This window comes from Heloderma suspectum, chromosome 6 (genome assembly GCF_057233095.1).
Source record: "Heloderma suspectum isolate Gila_16-S chromosome 6, 16-S_ref, whole genome shotgun sequence".
Lineage (NCBI taxonomy): Eukaryota > Metazoa > Chordata > Lepidosauria > Squamata > Helodermatidae > Heloderma > Heloderma suspectum.
Genome location: NC_139463.1, coordinates 123,587,032 through 123,610,167, shown reverse-complemented (window position 1 = coordinate 123,610,167; position 23,136 = coordinate 123,587,032). Strand labels below are relative to the sequence as shown.

The 23,136-nt window shown below is 47.2% G+C and overlaps 1 protein-coding gene, 1 pseudogene and 1 gene segment (V, D, J or C); all 3 read right to left on the bottom strand.

Moving 5' to 3' along the window:
* Positions 1 to 23,136, bottom strand: part of LOC146342978 (immunoglobulin gamma-1 heavy chain-like) — a 675,086-nt gene that overhangs the window by 172,165 nt on the left and 479,785 nt on the right.
* Positions 1 to 23,136, bottom strand: part of LOC146342984 (uncharacterized) — a 177,535-nt gene that overhangs the window by 95,277 nt on the left and 59,122 nt on the right. The window lies entirely within an intron of this gene.
* LOC146342986 (Ig mu chain C region-like) lies at positions 3,410 to 12,782 on the bottom strand (annotated as a pseudogene).

The following is a 23,136-nucleotide window of genomic DNA, read 5'->3' as shown; positions in this document are numbered from 1 at the left end:
AGATCTCTAGTCTTTCCCATTCTGTTGTTTTCCTCGATTTCTTTGCATTGTTCATTTAAGAAGGCCTTCTTGTCTCTCCTTGCTATTCTCTGGAACTCTGCGTTCAGTTGGGTATATCTTCCCCTTTCTCCCTTGCTTTTCGCTTCCCTTCTTTCGTGAGCTACTTGTAGAGCCTCATCAGACAGCCACTTGGCTTTCTTGCATTTCTTTTTCTTTGGGATGGATTTCGTTGCTGCCTCCTGAACAATGTTACGGACCTCCGTCCATAGTTCCTCAGGCACTCTGTCTATCAGGTCTAATCCCTGAAATCTATTCCTCACCTCCACTGTATATTCATCAGGGATATGATTTAGGTCATACCTGAATGGTTTAGTGGTTTTCCCGACGTTCTTCAATTTAAGCCGAAATTTTGCAAGAAGCAGCTCATGATCTGAGCCACAGTTAGCTCCAGGTCTTGTTTTTACTGACTGTATGGAGCTTCTCCATCTTTGGCTGCAAAGGACATAATCAATCTGATTTCGATATTGACCATCTGGTGATGTCCATGTGTAGAGTCGCCTCTTGTGCTGTTGGAAAAGAGTGTTTGCTATGATCAGCATGTTCTCTTGGCAAAACTCTATTAGCTTTTGTCCTGCTTCATTTTGTACACTAAGGCCATGCCTGCCTGTTATCCCGGTGATTTCTTGATTTCCTACTTTAGCATTCCAATCCCCTATGATGAAGAGGACATCTTTTTTTGGTGTTAGTTCTAGAAGGTGTTGTAGGTCTTCATAGAACCGATCAACCTCAGCTTCTTCGGCCTCAGTGGTTGGGGCATAGACTTGAATTACTGTGATGTTGAATGGTTTGCCTTGGATTCGTACTGAGATCATTCTATCATTTTTAAGATTGTACCCCAGTACTGCTTTTCCCACCCTTTTGTTGACTATGAGTGCTACTCCATTTCTTCTAAGGGATTCTTGCCCACAATAGTAGATATGATGGTCACCTGAATTAAATTCGCCCATGCCTGTCCATTTTAGTTCGCTGATTCCCAAGATGTCGATGTTCAATCTTGCCATCTCATGTTTGACCACCTCCAGCTTACCTTGATTCATTGATCTGACAGTCCAGGTTCCTAAACAATATTGTTCTTTACAGCATCGGATTTTCTTTTCACCACCAGACACATCCACAGCTGAGTGTCCTTTCGGGTTTGGCCCAGCCGCTTCACTCTTTCTGGTGCTACTTGGAAATACCCTCTGCTCTTCCCCAGTAGCATATTGGACACCTTCCGACCTGAGGGGCTCATCTTCCGGCGTCATATCTTTTAGCCTTGTGATACGTTCCATGGGGTTTTCTTGGCAAGAATACTGGAGTGGGTTGCCATTTCCTTCTCCAGTGGACCACATTTTGTCAGAACTCTCTGCCATGACCTGTCCATCTTGGGTGGCCCTGCACGGCATAGCTTATGGCTTCACTGAGTTACGCAAGCCCCTTCGCCACAACAAGGCAGTGATCCATGAAGGGGATCAAGAGCCTTGCTGATGGTCAACATGATTTCTGGATTTTAAAAATAATCCTATGTCTCTCAATTCATAGGTTAACATCTGTTTACTGAGAATGTTTGTTGCTGGATATGTACTGGAGTGAATGCAAGGAAACATATGGAAGACTACTTTGATGTCATCAATAGCTCTACTATATAGTGCTTGGAAGAGCTCTCTTGCTATCATTCACCTAAATCATGATAGTTTATACATACACATTTTATTGGTGTCATCTTAACTTCTTAAAAGGAAAATCAAGACAAGTTGGATCAGCTTGTCCTGAGATAAACCTAAGTGTTATCTGCTTGAAGACCACTGCCTGGTGTGCAAGGTATATATAGCCTCATATATGTATTTATTTGTGCATCTGTGTGTTAATAGCTGAGGAATGTTTATCTCAATTCCTTCTGTTTCTGAAGGTGATTCAGATTCTCAGAGAAATCTCTCCTAGATTCTTCCTTGCCATGAAAAAAGGACCATTGTGGGTAGAGATGGTTCCTTGTGAACACCCGATGAATAAGACATTTCCATGATCATACAAGAATTTAAAAAGAGGTGCACAGGACTTTTAATGATCACAGACCCTGCATGTGTATACTGGCTTCCTTAGCTTCTTAAGATGCTATGAGGAGCTTGATTTGAGAATATCCTTAGATGACTCTAAATTACACAATGGTATTGGAGCAAGAAAATCAATGAGAGCATATGTAAGGAAATGTATCCATTAGTTTTTTTTAAATAGCTCTTCTCCACCCAAGATGTAGGAGAATTTAGAACAAGGATGTGGTGGAGAATTCTGCCATGGCTTTCAGTGAAGCTGAATGCACTGGCATTTGGCCCCCCGAAACCCGTGGCAGAATGGCCTCCCACCCCCCGCCACTCGGCGGAATCCCCCTGGGACGAAGCTTACCTGGGGCGGAGGCAGAGGCAGCAGCTCCGGCGGTGGCTCCGGCAGCGGCGGCTGGTCTCTTGGCTGGCTGCTGTGGCCGCAAATGGCGGCCATCGTAGCAGCCGCCATTTGCGTCCTTCCAGGCACCGTGATAGGCTACGTAAGTATTTACGTAGCTTATCATGGCAAAGAGCAGGGGCGCAAATGGCGTAGCGGCTGCCGTTTATATCTCTGCTCTTTGCCGTGATAGGCTACATAAATACTTACATAGCCTATCACAGCAGCCTGGAAGGACGCAAATGGCGGCTGCTATGATGGCCTCCATTTGCGGCCACAGCAGCCCAGGCGTGGCCAGAACTCTGGCTGCGGCTGGCCCCGGCCGGCGGCTCTGCAGGCCTGCCACTGAGTGGAGCCGGTCAGGGAGGATTCTGAGGGGAGGGACGGAGCGCCTCCCTCCCACCGCGGATGCCCCAGCGCGGAACCAGGTAAGTGTTTCGTACACCCCTACAAGGACCATTGTAGTGTCTATGTGGAAGGATTTGAAGTGCTGGACAAAAAAGCCATGAGTCAAAAGTCTAAGGAAGGGAAAAAAGAGGGTTCTGTCCTTAAAGGCAGTGTAGAAACAATGAATGATAGACAGATAGACACAAAATAAAAGAGTATTTATTCACTATGGAAGTCAGTACTTGCATTGCTCACTCTGACCCATCAGTCTTGGGCATCTCAGGCTTTTAGCATACTTAGAAAATCCCAGAGACTAGCTGACAAGAAGCTGTGCATAGAATTTTCAAAGAAGCTTTATCGCCCATAATATTCAAATCCGAGTTGGATAATATTAAACCTCATTTCAACAGTGAGCTAGGTGTTCTTTGTTTTGAAAAACACACTTTATTGCAAATGGTTTGTTTTCTTCAAAAAGATGTGGCCCATTAATTCTTTAACATTTAAAACACATCTTTCTTCTGTATTCCACATGACATCACCTCCCAACTTACCATTGAAGAATTAACAATAAAGCAGGGGGAGACACAACAAGTGAAATAGATGCTAGTGGAAGTAGAAGGGGTGGATGGAAGCTGCATTGGAGAAGTTGTGATGATAGTTCATAGCAAGTGTGGCTGGTATCGGAGAGCACTGAGGAGACATTGACAACAGTTGGTTTACCCATATTCTTGTCTATGGACTTCTGAGTTGTGTTGAAGGGCAATGCCTCTTGTCCCACTGTGCAAGTGTACACGTTGTCAGTGCTCCAGTCCACTTGATTGATGTTCAACATACTGTAGGAAAAGTACTGCTCAGGTATCTCAGACTCCAGTGTGGGGTTGCTGTTGACATACTCTGCAGGGTTCACTGGCTGATCATTGTGGAGCCACTGCAGAAATAAGTCATTGGGGTAGAAACCTTTCACCAAGCAAGTGAAGGTGCTGTTTCCTGCAATGCGAGTTGATCTGATGGAGGGGGAAGGATGTAGACAGATGGAGGTGAGTGGGTGCCACCTGGATTGTGAGAAGAAGAAAGTGGAAGAGTATATCAAATGTGCATGTGTTATCATTTTTAACCATTGTTTCTTTGTTTCATGAGATCTCATGTGAGAGAGAGGGAGAGAGAGAGAGAGAGAGGGAGAGAGACTTGCTTACAGAGTCCTTCCCATTTAACATTGGTGGATACATTCAATGCTTCATTATTGTGGTGGGCTTGTGTGTGTGTGTGTGTGTGTGTGTGTGTGTCTTTTGCTCCTTATGCAGTCCTGTGTAACATGACCCTTGAAGAAAAATGCAGCCCCAGCAGCCACATATGATGGCCCAACAAGATCTTAATAAGCTTTATGCTGTCTGTGCAAGACTGTCAATCACCAGCAGACTCATACAGTACATTTCTGGTGGGCTCCCTTGTTCTTGGTGGGCCACAAGTTGTGTGCAGGCTTGTCCTATGAGAAGGTCAAAATACAGTTTGTGTCCCACAGCAAAGGAGGGTGAATTAAAAGGAAAGTACCTGTGGACCAGTATGAGCCCACAAATAAGAGGCTGGAAGACAGCTACTCAGTGGTGAGAATTATGAACCTGATTTGGATGTAGGATAGAAAGCTGATGTTCAGATCCTTGGAAGCTCAGGAGAAAGCCTCAGTCAAGTCAGTTTCTCAGTTTGGTCTGCTCAGAGAATCACAATGGAACAAGTTCCAAAGGAGTTATCAGCATAATAAGTAAGAACAACAGATCTGCTATTGTACTCATGCCCTGCTTGTGGGCTTCCCATTGGCATCTGATTGGCCCCTGTGGAAACACAATGCTGGACTAGATAGGCCCTTGGTCTAATCTAGCATGGCTTCTCTTATATCCTTAGGTATTCATGGAGATATCATAATGGGAGCTCACCAGGTATCAAAACAAGGACCTCTTTGGATGTGCTGAATGAGGTTTTGAAGACCCCCCAACTGTCTACCAAATGATTTTGATTCAGGTGGTGTTACATTTTTGGTAGGCAGATTAGAATTATTCTGAATACTCTGGATCCTGCCACGTCCAGATACCTGCTGAAACAAATGACACTGATGCTTCATCTTTTCATGGGATGATATTAATAAGCACCTACCAGTAGGCTTTTTCAGAGGCTTTTCTATAGGTTTAGGAAGTAAGCCTGGAAAAGCAACTTTGCAATAGAAGGATTCACCGCTGTTCCACTCAGTTGCACACACGGTGGCTGTCGCTTCAATGGATTGCATGACATTTCCCTGATCTATAGGCTGCCCCAGTTGGGTCTTCAGTAGTTTTTTGTTAGGTCCCTGTGTCCGGGTGACATCCAGTTCTGAAAGATCAGCACCCAAGGGTATGTTGGTGATTGTGCAGGTCAGCTTAGCTGAGTTGGTTTGGTAAACATTGGCAAAGGATGGTGGGATGGTTTCCATATGGACACCTGTGCAAGGAGGTTCAGAGTCTAAGGAGTAGAGAGAAATGAGAACAATGTTCAATTCCACAGTAAACCAGAAAACTGCACAGATTGGCAGTTCATATCTTGTATCTCTTTCAAACATCCAACATTCCTGAAAGTCTCATTCCCTATCAGTAATCATGATCTCTTACATCAGCTGAGAATCTCCTTTTGGGCAATAATATATGGATGTTATATTCCAGTTCATTTGTGGTGTATGGATAACCTTTATAGAAAGTTATATGTTTTATGTTTATACGTATGAAATTAACACATGGAACTGGCACAAATTGTGGTTGCTAGTCATTTGTTTGAACCTGGCATGACAGGGGTGCATATATTCCACTGTGCCCTTGTCCTGCTCATTTACATCTTGAAGATGCAAGTACAGCAAAATAATTGGAGCCAGAGTAAATGCACCCCTGCTCTTTGCCGTGATAGGCTATGTAAGTATTTATGTAGCCTATCATGAAGAAAGGCAGCCACGCAAATGGCGGCCGCTACGATGGCTGCCATTTGTGGCCACAGCAACCCGGCAGCGGCCAGGAGACCAGCCAGAGCCGCCGCCGCATCGGCTGCCGCCGGAGCCACCGGAGCTGCTGCATCCGCCACCAGGTACGCTCCATCCCAGAGGGATTCCGTGGGGTGGCGGAGGTGGGAGGCCATTCCGCCACAGATTCCGGGTTCTTAAGAACTGGAGTCCATGGCGGAATTCTCTGACGTGAGTTAGATCAGGGGTACACAATGAAAAGTGGGTGATGTCAGGGTGGAAACTGAGCCGATAGAACCCCAGAGTAGTTCTGATTCTGAGGAGGAACAGCAATCCGTGGGAGAGAAGCGCGCTCATCTCTCACAGGCACAGCAGCTGGCAGAGATTCCTCCTGCCAGCATTCCTGAAATAGATAGTGACCCAGGCAGTGAGAGAGCACTGGAGGGGGGCTTGCTGGATGCTCGATGCTGACGCTGGGAGCGACGACAGCTGGAGGGTGCGGAAAGGAGGCGTAGCACTCGTTTGGCGCGCAAGCAATGGTCGCGTCCCGAGGACCCAAGGCAAAAAGGGAGGATCTCTCCCTAGCCCATAAGTTCAGGGTCTTCCCGTGATTCTCCTTCAAACGGGGACCAACTGCCTAACCTGGAGCATAGGCCACTCTGCTGTTCCTTGCTTAGTCGCTGGTGATTAGCATCTGAGTCATTAAGTTGTAAAAGGATTAAAGCCTTGAAAAGAATCCTTTTGTGTATGTCTTGAGTTAGCTATTGGAGTAGACTGAAAGAGGCCGCCAGGGCGCTCCTGACAGGTGAAGGGCTGGATGATCCCCCCAACTTTCTGTGGGTTGGATGACATTAAAGGGGCTTGATGACACTTTGACATCATTTGAGCCCCAGCAGGTGCATTGGACAGATGATCCTCCTGCTGTGTCTGCTGAGAACTGGCTTTGTTACATGAAGGGCTTCTCCCACTGGAGAAGGCCCATGCACAGTGAAGCCCATTTGCCTACCCCATGCCTTCCTCATGTGAGAAAGGCAAAGGATGAGTGAAGCTATCCATTGGGAGCAGGAGCAGCACACGGGGATTCCAGTAGTTATCTCTGATCACAGATTGGAAATAACGAGGGCATTCCTCACTCCAACTCGTCCTAAAGCCCCTGGTAGTCTCCTGACCTGGGCCCGGGGCTTGGACAGGTGATGGGGCTTGGTGAGGGAAATGCCCTGCAGAGGGAGCCCAAGTCTCTGTGGGCTGGAGGTGCAACCTCTGTGGGTCAGAGGTTGCTCACCCAGGAGTTAGATTGATGCTATTGTTGACTACAACAGAGGTGGTCAGACTTTGAAGGATCTATGCTGTTTTCCCCTAGACCCCTGAGCCCCACCAACTCATGAATAATACCAGTTTGGGGATGGGTGGGGACAATTAGAATGAATAGACCAGAGTGCCTCTGAGCAAATGCGCAGCCCAGGAATTTCTTTTCAGTAGCAGAACTGAGCTCATAGTCTTGTCCCACAAAAATCCACTCCTGGTTTCCTGCCCAAGCTTTCTTCCCTCTTAGGAGGTGGGGGAGAAAGTCTTCTTGTTGTTGCGGTTATTGAATCATTGGGAGTCAGAACACCTTGGTGATGGACTGAAAATCAGCTGCAGGTCTGCTGAGGATCCCCCTCTGTCCTCTGCCCACCCAAGGTTGTCAATCACATGTCCCAGTGTCCCAGTGTCCCAGTTTTCATTCATGGGGGATTCTGGGAATTGTCGTCCAACACTTTTGGAGGGCACCACATTGGAGAAGACTGAGTTAAAGCATCCTGGGATGGAGGAGGAATAAAGGTCAGAGGATATGCAGCATGGGGCTAGGGGAAGGGGCATGGGGTCCCCAGGGGGCTGCATCTGAGGTCCTTGTGGCACTCTTAGTGGCATTTTGAACCAGGCCATGATATTCTGTTGAGTGTACATGTCTGTACTGGCACCAGCTTCTATTCTAATTTTCTCATGTGGTTGGAGTCAGACTAAATTACCTTTCCGGGGTCCCTTACAGCCCAGTTGCCTACAAGCAGCTGGTTGGCCACTGTGCAAATGGAATGCTGGCTCAATAGACCCTTGGTCTGATCCAGCATGGCTGTTCTTATGTTCTTATGAGAGTTTTGGGGCTCCAATCCGTTCATTTGGATCCCAAAGCGGGCAAATGAGATCAGTGACTCCCACCAGTCTCCCAAAAGCAAACACTCAGCCAAGAGGCTGAGGTGGTGGTGGTGGAACCCAGCTACCCAGAACTTTGTAGAAAGTGAGGGTGAGTTGAAACCCTCTAAACTAAGTGTGGGCAGTTAGAAGGAACCATAGTTGTTTCCCAACATTTTGACACTTCTGGGCTGAGTGTAAGCCTTCGGGAAGAGTTGGGGGAGCCTTGTTTCTGAAGGAATCCTAGCGGAGACCTCCTAAAGCCTGGGATTAATTTATTACAGATTTTCCTGCAGAATGCTGGGTTCCCAGTCCCATAAGGATGGGGAAAACCAGTGTCCCCCTCCAAGGTCTTCCCAAAACTGCTTCTTAGTGAGCGGAGCTAATCTGAAATTCCTCTCTTTCCTGAACCTGATACTCAGCTGAGCGACACACAGGTCTTCCAGCTGAGCAGTCGGTTTTCAGGGAGGCTGGACTGGAGAGCCCTTTTCTTCCCCCAGCCCTCCCAAGGCCCCCAATGAGCTGGAAGAGTTGCATGTTTCCCAGCAGAGTGCTGGGCTGCAGAAAAAGAAGAGAGAACCCCAGCAAACATGTAGCTTATCAGGACAACCTGCAACCCTCTCCCAGCAGAGCAATCAATTTTTAGGAGCCTAGGGCGATCCCAGCTAGGGTTCACCTGACCATTGGGAGGAAAGCTCTGTGATCTCTTTTCCAACGGTCCCAAAGTTAGGATATGGCCCATTGTTAAGCCCTGTTCTGGGCTTAATGGAGAGGAATGCAGACATCCCTGCCGAACGCTGGGCTTCTACTCACTGGGTGGGGCAGTGGGGAGGGGGGAATGTTGCTTGCACTCTCGGAAGCCTTCCTACAGCTGCTGCTGGACAAAGAGCTTGCATGCCTCCTGGTAAACTGGCAGGTTCCAGGGAGGGTTGGAGGCCCTGCTGTGATCACTGACTTTCCAGAAGTAAGGAGCTACACAGCTCTCCTTGCCAAGGGTTTGATTTCAAGGAGGCTGGAAACCGCTGCTGCTCCCTGCGTCCTCCTACAGCTGGCCTCCACGTGAGCCCTAGGCCAGGGCCATCCCAGCTGAGCAGCGAACATCAGAAAAGTTAGGGGTGGTCCCAGAAGTTCTTCCCAGCCTCCCCAAATCTGCAGATGGGTGGAGTGCCGTCCAACCTTTTCCCAGCTCATTACTGACTTCCAGAAAGAGTGCAGCTGCTCCCGTGGACCAGCTATAGCTGCTATTGAATGGAATGACTTTGCATGCCTCTCAGCTGAGCAGGGGGCTTCCAAGATGCTAGAGGGATGCCAGGAGCTTTCCCCATCGGTCCCAAGGCACAGCAGAGTGCAAAACTATCCTGCTCTTCCTGAGCTGAGCACTGGGCTTCGGAGAGACACTGGTTGCTCCTTCTGCCTCAGCTCGCTGTGAGAGAGCTGAATAGCTCGCGTGCATCCCAGCTCAGTGCTGGGCTCACTACGGCAATGCCAACAGCTTTCACATCCTTCCCAAAGCCACAGCTGAGCAGAGTGCCATCCAGCTGGTTTGCTTTCCCAGTGCAATTATAGCTGCTATGGGGGTGAAAGATTTGGTCCCTCCAGACTGTGATGGGGAAGCTAGGTAGCTACAAGAGTAATGTACCATCTGATATTCAGTGGGGAGCCCAAGCTGAGCTTCCGGCAGGCCGGCCGATAGCCTGGTCACTCCCTGCACCTCTCCCCAAAGTCATCAGCTGGAAAATGCAGTGGAGTGTTAGGCGTCAGGGAAGCTGCTGGGATGTGGCTTGGCTATTTGCAATCTGCTCCAAGGCTGACCTTCAGCAACTCCATGCTGCGCATCAGGCCTGAGGAGGCTATTGGGTAGCTGAGTCCCCCCCCCCACAACCTCTCTTAGGCAAAGATACTCATCTGGGTGTTGGTAGCCAGCCTTACAGCTCAGTATCAGCTGGGAAGCCCGAATGGGAAGCAGATAGGAAGGCTGAATATCTATGAGCATCTCTTGTTGTTGTTGTTCAGTCGTTCAGTCATGTCCAACTCTTCGTGACCCCATGGACCATAGCACGCCAGGCCTTCCTGACCTGCACTGTCTCCCGGAGTGTGCTCAAGTTCATATTCATTGCATCGGAACCACTGGAGCATTCTAAGGCCTCCTGTGCGGCTTTGGCAAGGCACTTTGCAGATAAAATTGATCAGATTAGGTGTGTTACTCTGCACACTGTGGATACAGTTAGTGAGCAAGAGGCGGCCTGTGGCAAACCGGTTTTGTGGGATCCGTTCCAGCTTCTTCCTCCTGATGAAGTGGACAAGGTGCTTTCATCTGTAAGGCCGACCACCTGCTTACTTGATCCTTGCCCATCTTGGCTCATTATGAGCTGCAGAGAGAGACTGGGTGAGGGGATCAAGGCAGTGGTGAACGCCTCCCTTGAGGAGGGAGTGATGCCATCAGCCCTCAAGGAGGCAGTGATAAGACCACTCTTAAAGAAGCCCTCCTTGGATCCTCAAGTTCTGAACAACTTTCACCCAGTCTCAAATCTGCCATTTTGGGGCAAGGTGATTGAGCAGGTGGTGGCGGTGCAGTTGAAGGCACACTTGGAAGAAACTGATTATCTAAACCCATTTCAGTCGGGCTTCAGGCCTGGGCATGGGACAGAAACGGCCTTGGTCGCCTTGGTGGATGATATGAGGAGGACTCTGGATAGGGGTGAATGCTCCTTCCTTGTTCTCCTCGACCTCTCAGCGGCTTTTGATACCGTTGACCACGGTATCCTCCTGGACCACCTGGAGGGGTTGGGCATTGGAGACACTGTATTGCGGTGGTTCCGGTCCTTCCTCTCCGGCAGGTACCAGAGGGTAGCACTGGAAGAGGAGGTTTCGGACCCGTGGCCACTTACTTGTGTGGTGCCACAGGGTTCCATCCTCTCCCAGATGCTATTTAACATCTATGTGAAGCCGTTAGGGGCTATCACCAGGAGGTTTGGGGTGCAGTGTCATCAATATGCGGATGACACGCAACTCTACCTCTCATTCAAATCTTCACCAAGGTTGGCCGTAGAATCCCTGTCCAAATGTCTGGAGACGGTGAGTGGCTGGATGGGGAGGAATAAGCTGAAGCTGAACCCTGACAAGACCGAGGTACTTTTGGTGGGAGACAAGAGGAGGATGGGGGATGTTGACCTGGTGTTGAATGGGGTATGGCTACCCTTGAAAGACCAGGTCCGCAGCCTGGGGGTCATTTTGGACTCCCAGCTGTCCATGGAGGCTCAGGTGTCAGCTGTGAGCCGGACAGCGCTGTATCAACTCCATCTGATACGGCGGCTGCGCCCCTTCCTTCCCGACCATCGGCTCCCATCAGTAGTACATACCCTGGTCTCCTCTCGTTTAGACTACTGTAATGCGCTCTACGTGGGGTTACCCTTGAAGACGGTTCGGAAGCTGCAGCTGGTATAGAACGCGGTGGCTCGCCTGATTAAAGGCAGCCACCGGCGAGATCACATCACTCCAGTGCTGAAGGAGTTGCACTGGTTACCAGTTGTTTTCCGGGCCAAATTCAAGGTGTTGGTTTTGACCTTTAAAACCCTATATGGTTCCGGCCCAGCCTATCTTAAGGAGCGCCTCCAGCAACACCAGACAGGCCGCTTAACAAGATCAGCCTCGGATGGCCTTCTCTCTGTCCCATCAGCCAGGACAGCTAGACTGGTGGGGACGAGGGAGAGGGCCTTTTCTGTGGTGGCCCCCACTCTGTGGAACTCCCTCCCTAGGGAACTCCGTCATGCCCCCTCTTTAATGAGCTTCCGTCGTGCATTAAAAACGTGGTTATTCAGGCAGGCATTTGGGGTGGGTTAGGGTATTTAATTTTTTTTTTTATGGTAGAATTTTATTGTTTTAAATTGTTTTATGGTGTGTTGTACATCACCCAGAGTGGCTGGGTGACCAGCCAGATGGGCGATTAATAAATTTAATAATAAAATAAAATCGGTGATGCTATCCTGCCATCTCATCCTCTGCCATCCCCTTCTCCTTTTGCCTTCAGTCTTTCCCAGCATCAGGGTCTTTTCCAGAGAGTTTTCTCTTCGCATTAGGTGGCCAAAATATTTGAGCTTCAGCTTCAGTATCTGTCCTTCCAATGAGCACTCAGGGTTGATTTCCTTTAGGATTGACTGATTTGACCTCCTTGCAGTCCAGGGGACTCGTAAGAGTCTCTACACCGGCCTAAAATCCTGCATTTAAAACAGGGCTTTCTGCTTCTGTTTTAAATGCAGGATCACGACGACTCCCTTTTTCTTCCTTTCCCCCCTCCCCTTTCCCCCTCCTTCTCCTTGTATCTGAGTCTTCCATTGATCTCGCTCCTCTTCTTGCCATTTTCCCTCTTTTCATGGAGGGAACTCAAGCGGAACATAACAGGGTGATTTGATAACTCATTATCTGCAATCTATTTCAAAATGGAACGAAGGGCATTTAGTGCAGGAGACGCCCTTCCATGAGTCATGGTGTCAGCTAAAGAGCCCACAAGCTTCCATGAGACAGCCATCTCAATAGCAGGATAAAAAACGCCGTGTGAAGAAGCCCTATATGAGAAACCAGAACTCACATGGAAAGATTCGTGTTCATGCCTGTTACTGTCCATATCCTTCTCAGAATGGAGGAGAGATCCTAGGGAGTCTAATTTCCTCTGGCACATCAACGTTTCTATCTTCCCAGGGCCCAGAAAGTAAAGAACAAGTCCTCTTTTACTCGCCACACCAATGGCCATCATGGATTGAAGCAACCAGGCCTCTATTACCATGGTCCGTTTCTCCCTGAAAGTCATCTCTGCAGCCTTCAGAGTTTCCCCCTAATCACATTCTCAAAAACTGCCCCCCAAAAGCAAATTGCAGTTACTGATGTCCTTAGGACTGGAATGGAGGTCTGAAATATATACAGAGTGGCTGAATGAGGTCTGAGGGTGAGCTATAATTGTCATCCAGAACAGGCCACATGAAACTTTTGCTCAGAGAGAACGTCCCCCTTTTCTACTAGATTTTGTTTGTTTTGCCTTGTTTACTTGCTTTTAGAACTCAGGTACTAATAAACACAAGGCTATGCAATACCAGAGTTGAGGTTAATTTCACCAAAAATCTTCCAACCTTTATTTGTCTTTTTTTCGGAAAACAAACAAAAATACTGATTTATCACCTTTCTGGTGATGGGAAAGTAGATGTGATAAAGACATCAACTATTTCAGAGCATTAAACAAACTGAAAGTAGACAACTCAGCCTTGAGAGAATGACTAGGCCTCACCTTTGGCTCCCCGAATGTATTGTTATTAACCATTTCTGTATCACTTTTCAGTATGTCGCGGGCTTTACCATTTCTACTGTATAGAACCCTATGGGGTGAGTTAAACTGGGAGAGGGGAGTTTAACCCACTCATTTCCCCCCAGGATGCCTGGGCCATGCTCACACGAAGTGACTTCAGCTGAACAAACCCCGTGCTTCATCTCCTGTGCTGTTTTCATGGAGGGTCTGTGGTGATGTCATCACTACTATATTGAGGTTTCTCAAAACCTTTCCGCATGCAGAGGTGATCCTGCCATGAGGCAAGGTGAGGCAGCCACCTCAGCTGACAGATTTTGGGTGCTATCAAGGGTGACAGACTGGCAGGTCTCAGTCCTGAGGTGTAATTTGCTGTGATGTTGCCCTGCCCAGTTGTCAGTGACATGACTGGGAGAGGCTGGATCATCTTCCATGTTAATCACTGGGAGGAAGGATAGCATTTGGGTGATAACTCTTTGGGTGCACTGTCTAACCACAGGACTAATGTGATTTTGTGAACTGCCCAGAGAGCTTCGGCTATGGGGCGGTATAGAAATATAATATAATACAATAAATTAAATTATTTTTTTCACACCATGGCAGATCTTCTGTTTGTTTGTTTTTAATGGCTGCTGTGGAGAAAATCACCATTATCTGTGTGGAACTGGTGCATGTGAATTGCTCATCACCATGTAGAATTGTTAAAGGTGGCCTGTTGGCATGTTCCTTCCTGAAAGAAAAATTAAAGTGGGGAGAGATCATCATCACCACCTCTCCTTTCTTGCCCGCCCCCCACTGGATCCTCTCCTTTCTTGTCCCCCCCTGCTTTGTTGGATCCTTTTCTCCCCCCCCATTGGATCCTCTCTACCCTGCAAGAGTGTTGGAGTCCCCACTTGGCCATTAAAGGTTCTAGGCCCCACTCGGCATGAAGCTGGTTGGGTGGCTTTGGGCCTGTCATGAACTCTTGGCCTAACCTACCTCACAGGGTTGCTGTGAGGATAAAATGGAGAGGACGAGGACCATGTGAGTTGCCTTGGGTTCCTTGCAAAAGGAAAAGGTGGGATATAAATGAAACAATATTGTTATTGATTATTATTGTTGTTGTTGTCGTCATCATCATCATCAACAACATGAAAGTGCCCAAAGTAGCTCACAATACACCATCAGCAGTATTAAAAAGCAGTAGGAACCTCAATTCCCAAACTCCTTTTCTCACAAATAGTACCAAAACAGACCTTGCCAAACCACCTCCCAGTTGGGAAGATAATGGTTTTGATCTAGGAAATGGGAGCACAGAAGAAATCTGGAATATAGAAACATAGAATAGTAGGGTTGGAAGAAGCCTATAAGACCATCGAGTCCAACCCCCTCCTCAATGCTGGAATCCAGGTCAAAGCATCCCCAACAGATGGCTGTCCAGCCTCATCTCGAATGCTTCCAGTGTGGGAGAGCCCACTACCTCCCTAGGTAATTGGTTCCATTGTCGTAATGCTCTAACAGTCAGGAAGTTTCTCCTGATGTTCAGCCGGAATCTGGCTTCTTGTCACTTGAGCCCATGATTCCGTGTCCTGCACTCGGATGATCGAGAAGAGATCCTGGCCTTCCTCTCTGTGACAACCTTTCAAGTACTTGAAGAGCACTATCCTGTCTCCCCTCAGTCTTCTCTTCTCAAGGCTAAACATGCCCAGTTCTCTCAGTCTCTCCTCAAAGAGCTTGTTTCCAGTCCCCTGATCATCTTCGTTGCCCTCCTCTGAACCCTCTCCATGTTGCCATGACTTCCCAGAACATAATCCGCCTTGAGGGGGAAAGTGAGGGGAATGTGTATAAAGATCACCTGAACTATACAGAAATGAGGCACATTCTGAAAAACACCATGGGGAGGATCTAGAGTTGTTTATTTATTTTATTTGAAGTATTTGTAGGCCGCCCCTCAGCCAAAACGTCTCCCAAAGTGGATAACAAGACTGACTCTGCCTGCAGACTTACAATCTAAAAAGACACAGCACACAAGGAAAAAGGGATGGGGGCAAGGGTGGGGAGAGGGAAACATGGATTCATTCACCAGTACTATTGGAATGTCCCTGCTCTCCCTCTCATTTCCTTCAGCTCAGGGGCTGCAGTGGCCTTGGTTGGCCTTTGGATATATGGTGTAGGTGAAGTTTATGACTGAAGAAGGATTGTATGTCCAGGCCCCAAGCACCATCCACTGCCCTAACGGTCCTGATAGTTTGCACTTTTACATTGGAGTCATGGATATCACTGTGTCTGTGGTTATAGAGTTAAGCCAACAAGGTATGTTGCATTTATGTTGTTTTAACACACTGGATTCCACTCTCAGTATGCACTGTCTGGGTTATGAAGAGGTTGGAACGGAAGTGGTATCCTGGCATTTTCTGCCCATGTGCATGCATTTACAAATGTGTGTACTAGACACCCCCTTCATGGATCACTGCCTTGTTGTGGCGAAGGGGCTTGTGTAACTCAGTGAAGCCATAAGCTATGCTGTACAGGGCCACCCAAGATGGACAGGTCATGGCAGAGGAGAGTTCTGACAAAATGTGGTCCACTGGAGAAGGAAATGGCAACCCACTCCAGTATTCTTGCCAAGAAAACCCCATGGAATGTATCACAAGGCTAAAAGAGATGACGCCGGAAGATGAGCCCCTCAGGTCAGAAGGTGTCCAATATACTACTGGGGAAGAGCAGAGGGAATTTCCAAGTAGCTCCAGAACAAGTGAAGTGGCTGGGCCAAAGATGAAAGGACACTCAGTTGTGGATGTTTCTGGTGGTGAAAAGAAAGTCTGATGCTGTAAAGAACAATATTGCTTAGGAACCTGGAATGTAAGATCAATGAATCAAGGTAAGCAGGAGGTGGTCAAACATGAGATGGCAAGATTGAACATCGACACCTTGGGAATCAGCGAACTGAAATGGACAAGCATGGGTGAATTTAATTCAGCTGACCACTATAACTACTAGTATGGGCAAGAATCCCTTAGAAGAAATGGAGTAGCACTCATAGTCAATAAAAGGGTGAGAAAAGCAGTACTGGGGTACAATCTCAAAAATGATAGAATGATCTCAGTACGAATCCAAGGCAAACCATTCAACACCACAGTAATTCAAGTCTATGCCCCAACCACTGAGGCTGAAGAAGCTGAGGTTGATCGGTTCTGTGAAGACCTACAACACCTTCTAGAACTAACACCAAAAAAAGATGTCCTCTTCATCATAGGGGATTGGAATGCTGAAGTAGGAAGTCAAGAAATCACCGGGATAACAGGCAAGCATGGCCTTGGTGTACAAAATGAAGCAGGACAAAGCCTAATAGATTTTTGCCAAGAGAACACCTGATTATAGCAAACACTCTTTTCCACGTTTTGTGCAAAGACAGGCATGATAAAGGGCAAAGAAGGCAGGGACCTAACAGAAGCAGATGAGATTAAGAAGAGGTGGAAAGAATACACAGAAGAACTATACAGGAAAGATCTGAATGTCCCTGATAGCCGTGATAGTGCAGTCACTGAACTTGAGCTGCACATCCTAGAGAGTGAACTCAAGTGGGCCTTAGGAAGCATTACTAACAACAAAGCTAGTGGAGATGACAGTATTCCAGCTGAGCTATTTAAAATCCTAAAAGATGATGCTGTTAAAGTGTTGCACTCAATATGCCAACACATTTGGAACACTCAACAGTGGCCGCAAGACTGGAAAAGGTCAGTTTACATTCCAATTCCAAAGAAGGGCAACGCCAAAGAGTGCTCAAACTACCGTACAATTGCGCTCATTTCACATGCCAGCAAGGTGATGCTCAAAATCCTACAAGCTAGGCTCCAGCAGTATGTGAACCAAGAACTACCGGAAGTACAAGCTGGGTTTCGAAGAGGCAAAGGAACTGGAGATCAAATAGCCAATATTCGCTGGATCATGGAGAAAGCAAGAGAATTCCAGAAAAACGTCTATTTCTGCTTCATTGACTACGCTAAAGCCTTTGATTGTGTGGATCACAACAAACTGTGGCAAATTCTTAAAGAGATGGGAGTACCAGACCACCTTACCTGTCTCCTGAGAAACCTGTACGAGGGTCAAGAAGCAACAGTAAGAACCGGACATGGAACAACCGATTGGTTCAAAATTGGGAAAGCAGTATGACAAGGCTGTATACTGTCGCCCTGCTTATTTAACTTATATGCAGAGTACATCATGAGAAACACCGGGTTGGATGAATCACAGGTCGGAATTAAAATTGCCGGGAGAATTATCAACAATGTCAGATACGCAGATGATACCACCCTAATGGCAGAAAGCAAAGAGGATCTAAAGAGCCTCTTGTTGAGGGTGAAAGAGGAGAGTGCAAAAGCTGGTTTGAAACTCAACATTAAAAAAAACGAAGATCATGGCATCTGGCCCCATCACTTCCTGGCATATAGAAGGGGAAGAAATGGAAGCAGTGACAGATTTTATTTTCTTGGGCTCCAAGTTCACCGCAGACGGTGACTGTAGCCATGAAATTAAAAGACGCTTGCTCCTTGGGAGGAAAGCTATGGCAAACCTAGACAGCATAGTAAGAAGCAGAGACATCACCTTGCCGACAAAGGTCCACATAATCAAAGCTATGGTTTTCCCAATAGTAATGTATGGCTGTGAGAGCTGGACTATAAGGAAAGCTGAGTGCCGAAGAACTGATGCTTTCGAACTGTGGTGCTGGAGAAGACTCTTACGAGTCCCCTGGACTGCAAGGAGGTCAAATCAGTCCATCCTAAAGGAACACAACCCTGAGTGCTCATTGGAAGGACAGATACTGAAGCTGAAGCTCAAATATTTTGGCCACCTAGTGCGAAGAGAAAACTCCCTGGAAAAGACCCTGATGCTGGGAAAGACTGAAGGCAAAAGGAGAAGGGGATGGCAGAGGGTGGGATGGCTAGATAGCATCACAATGCAATGAATATGAACTTGAGCACGCTCCGGGAGAGAACGGAGGACAGGAAGGCCTGGCATGCTATGGTCCATGGGGTCATGAAGAGTTGGACACAACTGAACGACTGAAGAACAACAACAACAACAACGCACTAGACACAGACCTACCAGGATCTCCGTTCCCCACCCAGGGCCAAATTAGCCATGGTGGAGTCAGCCGTATTTGTCTGTTCACGTATCGGCCTTGTTCACATCTAAAACATTAGATGGAGTTGGGGCAGGCTGCTCATTTATTCCCCTCTGAAGATTCCATCCTTTGTCCTCTATCCTTGTTGATGGAGTCAACAACTCTCAACTTGTCAGTGATCAACTGTCAATGGTCAACTGGGCTGGTGGGGCAGAAACAGAGCAGGAAGCTGAGAGAGAAGGCCTCATGTTGTGCCAGGGGGAGAGAGAGAGTTCCAGAATCCTCTAGAGCTGCGTTTCTCAAACTGTGGGTCTCCTCCCACTTTTAGGTGGGCTTCAGTGCTACAACCCACCCAGTTCCTCCTCCAACAGGAATGAGGGATGAAAGAAATTGGCAGTGTGAGGGCATAAGTTACAAGCTAAGTGTGGAAGGAGAAGGGGAGAAGAAATGACGAGATGACAATAAGAATACTTTCAGAGGCATGTGTGGGGGAAGGAAGAAAATAATACAAAATTTAAAAGTCCTCTACTGAGAGCCTCTGGATCAGCAAGCACCAGCTGAAGTGGGAAGGCTGAGTCATGATACCTCCTGACCCCAATGTCTGTGCTTAACTTGAGAAAGCGGAATTATGGACTTATCTGCTCCAAAGAAATAACTGTGGCAAAAGATTTAGCAATGCCTAAAGAGGGATTACTTACCAATATAAAATTATATCAGTAATTGCCAGCTGATAATGCCAGACTCAATCGGTCACCATTCTGTGACCAGATCCACCCCTGTAAGTACCATGTTGTGACTGGTGGGCCTCAGTCATTTTCAGCTCTCTTTAAAGGTGACCCTGAGAGTACCAAGTCTGGATACAGTATGTAAGGGACATTTGGTTTCCTGAACCCTGACAGAGCTCAGTGCTGCAAAACAGCTAGTGTGAGGGAGGGCTTGCATTTGCAGTGAGTGTTGAGCAAAAGCAGCAAGTCCAGGACCTACAGGACAAAAAACAGACATCTTGAGGCCATCCCAGTAGCTAGTGCTGGTGAAACATGATCTGCAGGGCTTTTGCTCTATATTGGGGCCTGGGGTAATTCATATATTAGTTGCATTAAGGCAGCAGGGGAGGCCAACTTCAAGTTTGTGGAAGCTTCTTCTTCTTCTTCTTCTTCTTCTTCTTCTTCTTCTTCCTCTTCCTCTTCCTCTTCATGACCCCATGGACCATAGGGGTCCTTCCTGTCCTCTGCTCTCTCCTGGAGTGTGCTCAAGTTCATATATCAAGTTCAGAGAGCTTCGGCTATTGGGCGGTATAGAAATAAATAAATAAATAAATAAATAAATAAATAAATAAAATCTTCTTCTTCTAGGGTACTAGAACCCTGAAGCTAGGGATGTGTGAATCTACCCCTGTTTGGGTTCTTTGGGTGCTTGCCTGGCCCCTGCCCCAGCTTGCTGGTCCCTGGACCACACTCAAGCCCCTCCCATGCTTGGTGAGCAGCCTGTACTCGCTCACAAAACGTGCATATTTGAGTATACGCGGAAATGCGCATTTTTGCAAATGTGCATATTGTGTGCGTGCAAAATGTGCATTTTCACACACATGCAAATATGCACGTTTTTGCAATCGCTATGTTATTTCTCAGAAATGGCAACCCTGAAGCTTGACGAGGCCACTGGGGTGAGTGCAGGCCATTTGCTGAACACGGGCAGGGGCGAGTGGGGGCAGGGGCTCAGTGAGCAGGGCTTGGGGGTGCGGCCAGGGGAGGTTCTGCCAGATTCCTGGATGGAATTGGGTGCCCTCACCATTCCTAACTGAAGCCCACCAATCACAGCCAGATGCACGGAGGCAGACATGCACTTAACATTAACAAATAGGGTGTGCTCTATTCTTAGGAATTCATTTTCAGAGCCAGAACTGAGTTCATAGCCCCCCACTTCTTTTCAGCAGCCTAATGAGAAAATGATATGGAAGAGACTTTTTGTTGCTGCTGTTGTTAAAAAACCAGGAGTCAGAAATCCTTGCCAATCTACTGCAAGCCACTCTGAGATTGTCAAGGAAACCCTGATCTACCTTCTCCCCACTCCTATATTGGGTTTATATATTCTACTTTGATTTTTGGGCAAACTGTTTGAAGCAGTTTTTAGACATGAACAGATGGAAAAGAAATATGGCAGCAGGACAAGGTATCAGTCTGACCTCAGTGTGGCCACCCCCACTGTGAGCATGTCTACATCAGCCTAAAATCCCACATTTAAAATTGGGCTTTCAGCTTCCATTTTAAATGCAGGATCAGAATGGACTTCCTGAGTGCTGACTTCCTTTACTCGTGCTTCCTTTCCCCCTTCCCCTCATCCTTTCCCTCCTTATCTGAGTCTTCCGTATGTTTCATTATACAGCCAGTAGATGGTGCTGTGATCTAGCTCCTCTTATTGCCAGTTTTCCTCTTTTCACGAGGGAACTCAAGCAGAACTCAAGCGCGGTAATTTGATAGCTCATTATCGCCAATATTTTTTTAAAAAAACAATGGAATAAAGGTCATTTAGTGCGGGATATGCCCTGGAGGTTAATGATGTCATCTAAAGGACACACAAACTTCAGTGAGTAACCAGTCTCAATAGCAGGATAAAAGCTCCATGTTCAGAAGTCTGACTCAGTCTGTTGCTTAGCAACCTGGCAGGAGTAGGGATGGAATCTTCAAAAGGGCATAGCCAGCATCCTGCCTCCAGATCACATATCCATAAGCAGTTTTAGATGTGAACTGGGCAGTTAAGTGAGCAAACAAATATGGCTGACTCCGCCAGAGCTACTTTGGCCTTGGCTGGGGAAGGGAGATAGTGGTATGCATGCACCTAGTGCACATGATTGTAAATGCACACACTTGGGTAGAAAATGTCAGGATACTGCTTCTCTTCCAACCTTTTCATAACCCAGATAGTCAACGCTGGTGCACGTGTTTGACCTCACACCTGATCTATATAACTAGCCATCTTTCTGAAGTTAAACATTCTTAGGTTTTAAACTGTTATGGTCTGTTAACTAACTCACCTTGCTTCAGAAGACAAGGCAGGACAAGCTATTACAGAGTAAATTAATACAAGCTCTCAGACACTGACTTCTACAGCCTTGAAGAATTCTAGTGCGTAACAGTTTAAATGGCCTCAACATATTCCCAGAGAGCCAAATTACGTGATTTTCCAGGGACAAGGACCAGATGTCAGGGAGGATCCCTGGGAAATGGGAACAGCCTAAGCACTCAGTCTCAGCTGGTTAATCGCGTCTCCCCTAGCCCGCTGATTTGAGGACTCTTGAGTGGCTTTTGGCATGTGTGTTTGTCATGGAATTGCTGTCGATCACAAGCTGAATATGAGCCAACAATGTGATGTGGCTGCAAAAAAAGGCAAATGCTATTTTGGGCTGCATTAATAGAAGCATAGCTTCCAAATCCCGGGAAGTACTAGTTCCCCTCTACTCAGCACTGGTTAGGCCTCATCTGGAGTTCTGTGTCCAGTTCTGGGCACCACATTTTAAGAAGGATGCAGACAAACTGGAGAGGGTTCAGAGGAGGGCAACAAAGATGATCAGGGGACTGGAAACAAAGCCCTATGAAGGGAGACTGAAAGAACTGGGCACGTTTAGCCTTGAGAAGAGAAGGCTGAGGGGAGATATGATAGCACTCTTCAAGTACTTGAAAGGCTGTCACAGAGTGGAAGGCCAGCATCTCTTCTCGATCATCCCAGAGTGCAGGACACGGAATCATGGGTTCAAGTGACAGGAAGCCAGATTCCATCTGAACATCAGGAAAAACTTCCTGACTGTTAGAGCAATACAACAATGGAACCAATGACCTAGGGCGGTGGTGGGCTCTCCCACACTGGAGGCATTCAAGACGAGGCTGGACAGCCATCTGTCAGGGATGCTCTGACCTGGATTCCTGCATTGAGCAGGGGGTTGGACTTGATGGCCTTGTAGGCCCCTTCCAACCCTACTATTCTATGATTCTATGTGTGCATTGGCACATAAGTCCCTCCCAGACTCCATCACTTGGCATGCAGCCATAGCCAAGCCAAAGGGGGAGGAAAAACATGATTCCTGCCGAGGTGATGCCAAGCTTCGCTCCATGGAGTTAGGGCTCCTTTAGTGGCTGATGGGTAAGTAGACATTTAGCATATGAAGCTTTTCCTGACATGGAGGGAAATAGTGATAAGAGCATCACCTGCCAAACTCTCCTGAGTCAGGCTGCCATTAAAACCACAGGAGCATAGCCTAGAAAAATAATAATAAGTGGACAGAGGTATAACTTTGGCTCAAGAGACGACACTTGAACCATCTGGGCATTCTGCTGAGGAGAGGTTTATTCCCCTTTTTGAAAAGCAATGAAAAAATCCTCCAGCAGTTGATAACCTTAAGTTCCACAGGTTCCCTGCAGCTTTAATCTATTACACATTATTTTTTCACAGAAGGAATAAACGTATAAATCATGGCATGCCTTTCCCCTTGCTACCTGTTGCTAACACCAGCATGACTGAGAACTAAAGATCTCCATCAACATTTCGATAAGTCATCCTGAGAACAGATGTGTCCTGTTTATACCACAAACGGTGGCCAGATGTTTCCACTTTGAGCCAAAGGCTAATGCTGCTTGTCAGATGGCGATAGGCAGATGCAGTGATCGGGGCTTTGAATAGAAACACAGTTCTACAGTTCCGTCTATGTTCTGACTCAGCTTCAGATAACAAGTGGTGGGTTTTTCATGG